Below are 7,673 nucleotides of genomic sequence, written 5' to 3'. Positions count from 1 at the left end.
TTAATATTTCTCCCTCTCTTACCTCATTTAAAAAAAAGGTGATTCTCCTGTTTGGAGTAGGCTTTGCAAAGTTAAATGGTTTGTTGTGGCCTTTATTAAGTGAGGATTGGGTAAGGGCGATATTTTTTGGGGCAAAATAATTGGATTGGCTATTAGTTGATTGTCTCTCTGATTAACTCTGATATTATTTCCTCTTCGAATGTCCACCAATTTTTTTATTAATGGTGGGTGGAATGTTCAGATTCTTCTGGATTTTATCCCCCTGGTTGTTGTTGATCTTATTATACTAAAATTTCTCTGGACCTAGATGCTAAAATGTTGTTTTTTGTTTCAACTAACAACAACTTTTCACTTTTCTTTGAAAGAAGTTTGGCATCATTGTCGAAAAAAGAAAAAAATATCAAAAACAACTTTCTCTCTTATTGAGGCTCGGGTCATATCTCCCTCCTCTTAGATTCTATAATGGAAAATTTTTTATAATTTTTTGCCTATGAAATGTAACCTCCAATGTCGGGGTATATCTTTAGCATCTAAATGCCAAAGCTGTTCTGATATTGAGGATTTGAACCACCTTTTTGTCCATTTTTGGATTGCTACTTTTATATGAAAATGAATATATGTTTTAAAATTTTTTTTCCCAATCTGGTATGTCCTTAAATATGATTATTAGAAAGTGGTTAGCCAATACTCCTACAAATTTGAAGCACCACATAACTCATATTGTCTTTTCTCTTATTTTGTGGTTTATTTGGAATGTCAGGAACAACTCAAAACATTGAAACTTAAAAAGGAATTAAAATTTTTCACAATATATCACATAAAATCATTCTTTTTATAAGAGATAGTCTAATCAATGCCAAATGTTTCAAAAGATTTTGGTATTCTCTATTTGTTTTTGGTATGCAGGATTTGGAACCACTGGACCCTTATTTTGTTATTGTTTGCTGATTTGTTTCGAGTTTGGGTTGGGTGAAATCCAACACAGAATGTTCTGTATCCAATCATTTTAATAACTTTGGTGGTTTTTTGTGGGATCTTAAAGGTTATTATCTTACTGTTTTTCTAGTCTGATTAATATCTTCTGTGTTATTTACACTTAGCTTTTTGCTCTAAAGGAGAGTTTAATTTTAGCCATTCTCTTAATTTTTGTAATGTGTGGTTTGAACTGGACACCAAAATCACAATACAATTTTGTTTAAACTTTGGTAACATTGATATTGAAAAGTGAAACATCATTTATCTTTTTTCCATGAAATTTTGTATCTATTAAGTTACATCAATTAGAAGTTCTCACATATATTTAGAGAAGACAATTCTTATGCTGATTATTTGGCTAACTTTTGATCCAACCTTCCTACTTTCCTTGTTTTTCTTATGTTGAGCTGAATGAAAAGTTGAAAGGTACGAATTTATTGGATAAAGCTGGGCTTCCTTATATCCACTTTGATTAATTTTTTCATATGCTATTTGGGGGTGCTGGTTGCTGTTTTATTTTTTCATATGCTATTTGGGGGTGCTGGTTGCTGTTTTGCGACAATTTGGGCTTGGTTATGTAGTGTGGCTTTATTTTATGTTGTTGGTGTTTGTTATCAATTCATGGGTGCTTCTCCCTTCTTTATTGTTGTTTAGCTTTTCTTGTTGTCATTTCGGGTTTTTGACTACTTTTATGATGACTTGGGCTGTCTTTGTTGTATTGGTTGACTTGTGCATATTAGTGATTCTTCTTAATTGGGGTTTTTCAGAGTTCCTTATTATGAAGTCAACTTTTTTTGATGTGCCTTGCTCTCTTCTCCAGTGGCAGGTTTTTTTTCTTTGTTATTCAGTTGTCTCGGTGTTTTGGAAGTCTCCATTTGGTATCCTTGGGACACTTTTTTGCTCCCTTTTGGTCGTAGAAAAGTGGAATTGGATATCTAATGGGTTTCCCATCATTTTTCTCTTTCTCCTGTCGGTGCCTCTCCGATAGGTTCAGGTTTGTTCCTCTTATGTGGTTTATCATGATCTGTAGCTTTCCATTTATTTTGTTCTTTTTCTCGCTTGGTCATTGCTTTGTCTTAGGCTTGCACGTTTTAGCTTTCATCTTTCGTTTGCTCCTGTCTTCACTGCTTTACAGTTCTTGAGATTTTTCTATCGCGATTTTGGCTACTTGACTTGCCTCCTTCAAGGTTTCTTTTTTTGGAGTTTTGTTTGCGTGTGCTGTATACTTGGGGGAGGAACCTCTAGATTTTCTTTTGAGTGGGTTATATTTTGCATTGAGTAGGGATCCTCCCGCCGTCCTTTGTAATCTTTTTTTTCGATGAATAAAAATCCTTCCGGAGTTCCTTAAAAAAAGTAAAAAAATCTAACACTTAACTTTAAATTTTATATTTATACGATCCAAATCTTTAATATCATGTAAGAAATACCACCATTTTAACTTTTAACCAGTAAAATACACTTTTTCATGCATAATAAAGGTGATGTATGCAAAAGATGACATATAGGTGTTATATATGTAAATACATAAGAATTGATTGTTTTCATGCATAATAAAGGTGATGTATGTAAAAGATGACATATAGGTTTTATATATGTCAATACATAAGAATTGATTGGTATGTATGCAAATCATATTACAAAAGAAAATGTTATATAATTTTAGTGAATGAGTTTGCTAGAAAAATTGTTTACAATCACGATGCAGAATGATAAGCATGTGCCTGCAGGTGACCATGCAAACGATTTGATAAGAGCAATTTATAGGTTGATTTGAAGGAAGTTGCAGTGAAAAGCTTGCCTGCTATTTCATTAGCTTGAGTGTTATCACATGTGTTTGTAAAGTTATAAGAGAAATCTATTGTGCAGGCCTTCTAACTATGGCATAGGTCTTTCTCCCAACAATTAGGCCTTATCAGAGAAATCTATAGCGTAGGCTTTGTAAGGTGTTGAGTAGAGCCTATGAGACATGATGCACGTCAGATTAAATACAATTATGAGGCAAGTTTTTTAAGGGTCCATTGCAACTTAAAGTCTTAAAGATTGTGAAGCATATATTTGACTTTGAGATAAATTTTGTAAATGTTGATTGCAATAGAAGCCAATGTTGCAACATAGATCCTATGTGAAACAATTGTGGCATAAGCATGCATGGTGGTGTTGTACTTGCATAATTGATTGATGGTAGGGTTTTATGAAGCATTTGAGTGATGTCTATAGAAATCTCCTAAATGAATTGAAGGAGAAACTATTTATGAAAAATGATTAAGGGGTTGCCCAATATTGTTAGCCCATCTAGTAAGTAGTATAGCCAATGAATATTCCTTGGTGGTTATTTGGAATAATTTTATTTTATTTTTATATTTTGATATGAAATAAATTATCAAAAGATCCAAAATATTTTGTTAATTTTATAAAAATAAAACACTCAAAGATTTATTCTGATTATTTTTAAAATTAACCCCAAAACATAATTTTTAAACAATCAATATTGCTTTCTTAGTTAAAAAAATTAGGCTGCTTTCAAAATAGGGGAAAGCAAAAGGAGGAAAATGCATGGCCGAGATTAGGGCTGTCAAAACGGCTCGTTGTTCGTGAATAGCTCGTGTTCGGCTCTTTAAAAAGCTCGTGTTCGGCTCGTTCGCTAAGTTAACAAGCCGAACACGAACAACACAGACAAATATTTGTTCTTTCGTGTTCGGCTCGTTTTGGCGCGAAATACTACTAATCAATTATATATATATATCCTTGATGAGTAGTCTTTTTTAAAAATTTAGTTGACTACAAAGCTACAAAGGTTTATAATCAATAAAAGTATTAATGAATTAAATAGAATAAAAATTATTAAATTAGATTCAAATGATCTTTTACATCTTTTCCCAATCCTTAACATCTGATGGCTACGTGATTAGAGTTGTCAAAATGACTCTTTGTTCGTGAACAACTCGTGTTCGGCTCATTTGCTTAGCGAGCTGAACACGAGTTGAGCCTGAGCTCGCTTAGAACTGATTAAAAAATGGGCATTTGCATGCATAGTTCCCAATTCCTATGTATTTGCATATCTAACATCTAAATTTTATAATTTATATTTACACCATAATAAATTTTCATATCACATTAAAAATATCATTATTTTAAATTTTAAAAAGTGAAATATATTTTTTATATTCCTAAGTAAGGTGATATGTAGTTAAAAATTGAAGTTTAAGTATTAGATATGTAAATATATAAAAATTGAGTGGAATATATATAAATCTTCCAAAAATAAAATAAAAAGAAAATTACCCACAGAACGGTGCCATCAAAACACTTGGATCTAACTATTTTTGTCCACTTTCGGCCAACTTAGGCCAGAATTTATAAAAACTAAATATGTGCAAGATATTTTCGTTGTTAATTCATTTTAAGAGAAATTTTTTGAATTTTTGAAATTGATATGTGATGGTAGATAATTATTTAAAATGTTAGACTTGCACAAAATTCAGCACACACTCAAATAATAAATGAGACATGTAGAAAAAAAAAATTTTTTTTTCTTGAAAAAGCTGTAAAAAAAACTACGGTGTCTAGCCCAATCATTAAAAATCCACTGTTACTTGATGTGTACATGTACAGGCTCTTGTCCCACAACTGGGAAAATGTCACACAATTACTACGTTGTATGCATGAGGACTTGTTACACAAAGGTCAGGAGCTGTTGCTGTTGTCGGAACTTCGGAACACCCTCTTCAAAGTGTGTCGTTGTGCGGTGTTCAGGACGAGACACTACGCCGTAGAACTCTCTATTGCTCCACGATGTTGGCCGCTACTCTACGTAGTGTTTTGTTACTCTACAATGTTGGTCACTGCTCTATGTAGTATTTCGTTACTTTGAAACATTGGTTATCGTTCAACAAGGTGCTTTGTTGCTTCACAACATCGGTTGATGCTTCAAATAGTGCTTCATTGCAAAGAGCAGAGGGTGGATTATGGTCATTGATGGAGGCCGGCGAGCAGTGGCCGGCAGTTGTTGGTGATCACATGAGTAGCATCAGATCTTCGGTGCAATAAAGTGGTCTTTAGCTTCTCGTCTCGATCATCTTCCAAGCTTAGATCTTCGTCCCCTTTCACAAAGGGGGTATGACTCCATTTACAAAGTCTAGGAGAGGCCTCACAAATAAATAAAGAACTGGATCACTCAATCGGACGACCCAGAGAGATCGCCTTGATCAGACGGAGTTCTGCAGACACTTGAGTGCCTTAACAATGTTAGAATTGAGTGATTTGAGCTTGTTAGATTTGTCTTGTCGAAACACTCGATTTGAATATTAGCTTTTTAGAGTTGGAATCAATTTAACCTTTAGAAATCAGAAGCTTCTAAAAATGGTTTAACGACTCGAACTGTGATTGATTTGACTTGAATTAGATCAATTTTGATGTCATTTTATTCATCTTATTGCGTCAATCAATTTTATGAGTTTCTGAAATCAAAATTTTGGATTTTTTTTAATTGAAGTTTGGATATTCTCTCTCTTAGCTCTTAAGTCGATTGGCAGGCATGCATTTATCCCTTCCCACTCGCCCTGTGTTCGAGCCTTCATGCCTCCAAATATTTTTACCAGTGGTTGCAGTGTGCCATGGGCAGACAGGATGGCGGCTAAAGGTGGGAGTGCATAGGAGTTGGAGCTGGTTTTGATAATCTGGTCATACAGGCCATATGCGAGTGCAGAGCTAACAGGAGGCTCAACGGATTGTGGAACTGACCGAAGCTGCGGCCCGATGGGCTGGAGTGGGCGTGTAGCCCAACGGGTCATACCAACCCATGTGATCCTTTGGACACATAGCTCAGTAGGAACTGTTGCACGAGAACGCCGATAGTCCAGCGTCAGGGATCAATTTAGCAGAACTGCAAGATCTACCTAAAAGCAATCACATGGATCGTGATCTGTGGATGAAGCGGTCGTGGGACGACCTTTGATTTGTTTGAGTCAGACGATTTGAGTTGTGCTTGTAGTATAAGCAAGATTTGAGCCATTTGTGCATATTTTGAAGGTTTTTTTTTATTTTAGGCCTATAGATAGACAAGAAAGAGAAGAAAGAATTTGGAGTCTTCCAGTCATGCTCTCGGTGGGGATTCTCCTTGTCTCCCCGTCACACATTCCAGAGAGAATTTTTCATGGATAAAAATTGGAGTCTCCCTACCGTGCATTCTAGAGAAGATTCTTTGTAAAGGAAAAAATAAGTTTCCTTGCCACACATTCCAGAAGACATTCTTCTTAAAGAAATATTGGAGTCTCCTCATCGTGCATTCCTGAGGGAATTTTTTGTGAAAAAATGATGCAGTATCCTTGCTGAGTATTTAGAAAGGTTTCTTTGTTAAGGAAAAGTTGGAACTTCCGTGTTGTGCATTCTGGAGGTGATCCTTTGAGTAGAAAAATTGGATTCTTCTCACCATGCATTTTGGAGAAGTTTCTTCATGAAGTAAAATTAGAGTGTCCTTACCATGTTGTCTAGAAGAGCTTTCACACATTCGAGAGTGGATTCTTCATGAAGAAGACTTAGAGTCTCTCTATAGCACATCCTGGAGAGATTTTTCATGAAGGAAAGTTGGAGTCTCCATACCACATATTTTGGATTGGATTATTAGCTAACAAAGTTTGGAGTATTCACACTGCACATTATTGAGGGGATTCTTGTTGCTACTGAGCTGTTGTTTTTTATATAATTTTGTTCCTTTAATATCAATGGAAGTACTAGAATTTTGATGAGGCGATGCTAATACCATCCATAGCTGCGCTATCTCTTTTTTCGTGGGAATGGAAGACTAAGCTTGAAAAGATCAGTCACCTCCTTGACAAGCACAAAAAAAGTGAATAACTTCTCGATTAGAATGCTAACACTTTGCAATATTTTCAAGTGAGATGTTGACTCTTGAAGAAGAGAATATGAAGTTGTGGACCTCTTGTCAATGAGGAGGATGTTTTAGTGGGTCAATGTCTTCTTTCTACTAACTTATTGTAGCATTTGTATCAATGTGTGTTGGTATTTATACCCTTTCAATCACCTGATATGGCATTTGTACACAGTGAAAATGTGTTTGTCTATATTGCACTTTTCCGTACATCAACTTTTCCGTCATAAGAGATAAAGAATTCTAAAACAATTGAATCAAATATACCCCAAGTAGAGTATTTTCCCCTATTAGGAGCTTAATAAAATTGAGCTTTTCTATGGTCCATAACTCTTAATCTTCTCAAACTTTTTGAGTAAGTAAAACCTTATAAAGCTGATAGCCCCTTAAGAATTTTTGACGTATATATGCCTTCTAAGGCTTATAGCCTTCTGAGACTTATAGCCTTCAGAGAGTTTTAATGTAGGCTCGTAGACTTTTGAGATTTTTTAGTGGAGACCATGTCAAATAGTAGCTCTCAGGGAGTCTTTCTAGTAAGGATCTTGTATGCTACCAACTTCCTTTTGAGAGGTATGAGTGGAGACCTTATCAGTCACTTTCCCTCAAGGGATCATTATAGTATGGAATGTAATCACTATTATTTTCCCATTGAGACTTGCATCATGGGCTTAACTGTCAGGGGCAAAGGTGGAGACACTGTCTGCCACTTGCCCTCAAGGAGATTTTTAGTGAGAAATGTATTTATTAATTGATTTCCATTGACACTTTCCTTCTAAGCTCATCTCCTAGAGGTATAAGTAGAGACCTTTTC

Source organism: Phalaenopsis equestris, unplaced genomic scaffold (assembly GCF_001263595.1).
Source record: "Phalaenopsis equestris unplaced genomic scaffold, ASM126359v1 Scaffold000105, whole genome shotgun sequence".
Classification (NCBI taxonomy): domain Eukaryota; kingdom Viridiplantae; phylum Streptophyta; class Magnoliopsida; order Asparagales; family Orchidaceae; genus Phalaenopsis; species Phalaenopsis equestris.
Note: the sequence above shows the minus strand (reverse complement) of the source record.